At 38.6% G+C, this 1,840-nt stretch overlaps 1 pseudogene; it reads left to right on the top strand.

Moving 5' to 3' along the window:
• The first annotated feature begins 694 nt into the window (after positions 1 to 694).
• On the top strand, positions 695 to 1,218 carry LOC147464583 (uncharacterized; annotated as a pseudogene).
• Positions 1,219 to 1,840: the final 622 nt, after the last annotated feature.

Below are 1,840 nucleotides of genomic sequence, written 5' to 3'. Positions count from 1 at the left end.
TTACTCTTTGATTTTTAAAACTCCAATATCAAACAAAGGGAGATATGAAATAAACCATAGGTCGATGTCGCTCCTCAGGTGGTGGTGCTTGCTCAAAAGTACCATAAGTCGTCTGATGTGAAAAGCACTCCTGTCGTGGCCTTCGATACATGCCAAAACAACGATCACACCAGCATATAATAGGCTCATCATAGTAGAAATCATCGTAAACGGGCTCATGTGCAGTATCGGAACTCTGTGCACCCCGGCTACCACTAGTAGGAGGTGGTGGTGTACCCTCTGATTGATCCGAATCTGGATTTCAATTACCATAAAAATATGAGACATTTATCAAATGACCAAAATAAAAAATTCAATAAAAGTAACAAAACATTGAAGTCTAATAGTTATATGGTTTATTTTGACGCTTATTGTAGTTTAAAAAATAAACAGGCGCTATTGTATGGTGCCGTCAAACAAGAGAAAGGCAACCATTTGCATGGAGACATGGCAATTCTTCCGCAAGGAGATGCTTCTACGCATTAATTTTCCCCAACAAAAGGTGCGTGCCTTTGGTAATATATATTAGAATTAATATGAACTTTCCTAAATTGATTCTAACTTTCTCTAATCTATGTTATTTTGTTTATTCAAATTTGCTTAGGAGGCAGCAAGAAAGAGAGTAGCTTTACATCACACATCTAGACTAGGGCGGATGGGACGGGATGGATTTGTGGCCACATTTGTGAGTATAGACCATTCACATTTTAACTTTTAAAGGTAGTATTATTGAATGCAAAAATTAATAAGTCTTTGGTTGTGTCTTAATGTAGACGAAAAACTATGGTCGTGCACCGACGGCACAGGAGATAGAGTACGCCACATACTGCGGCTATTGTGCTTTGTGTCAGACACTCCAGATCCACTTGTACGTATCTTTGTTTTGCTTTGTAGTTTTTTTCATGGTAACTGTAATATATTCTTAGCTTATTTCACTAACTAATACAGGAGCAGCATGGGGAGGCTGATATGACAGAGGTGGCTCTACAGGAGACCGAGGGGTGACGTCGAGAGGCTGAGAGGAGCAGCGGACCAATCACTGGCCATGAAGGTGACGATCGCGGAGATGGGGACAGTCATAGTCCCACGGTTTGGACCAGTGGTGGTGGCACTGGCGATCATGAGACCGATGATAGTGAATCTTCCAGTAGTGATGGATCATATAGTGATCCTGTGTAGAGATTTCTTTGCATATTTGGGATCGTTATATATGTATTTTTCAGTGTGCATTGCTACATCATATGTGATGATGAGATTTGTTTTGTATATGTGAGGATTGATCACCACACATGTTGGACACATGTACATAAACTTACTGATGATATATACTGACATGTGTTTGTTGCATCACTGAATTTGTCTATTGTCAAACAATTAATTATTTGTCGATAAGATAATTAACCTAAGTAATGTGGTTTTGGTCACCGCCTGTGGCTTTTCGCCTGGTCAGTTTACACATTGTTAAAAAAGCTTCCAATGTTTTTTTTAAGATGAAGATTTGAACTATGACGTTTCAAAGTACCAATCATCATATGCTCTAAGTTTCAAGTTACGTACCATGTACCATGCACCAACTACAAGCATCATACACTCCAAGTTTCAAGTTACGTACCATGTACCATGCACCAACGACAACTATCAAGTTTCATTATGGAACCTGATACCAAACTCTAAATCAACTGCCAAATCTAACACTAACAAGTTTTCTTGGTTTCTATGTCAGGCTCTAGTATTAACAAGCTTTTGATTTTCATATTTTTTGTAAAGGTAGCAGATTTTACGCTAAGTGTCAGATTCTACA

Source organism: Adiantum capillus-veneris, chromosome 1, assembly GCF_014529385.1.
Source record: "Adiantum capillus-veneris isolate H3 chromosome 1, ASM1452938v2, whole genome shotgun sequence".
NCBI classification, from domain to species: domain Eukaryota; kingdom Viridiplantae; phylum Streptophyta; class Polypodiopsida; order Polypodiales; family Pteridaceae; genus Adiantum; species Adiantum capillus-veneris.
This window is presented reverse-complemented; position numbering and strand designations above follow the sequence as displayed.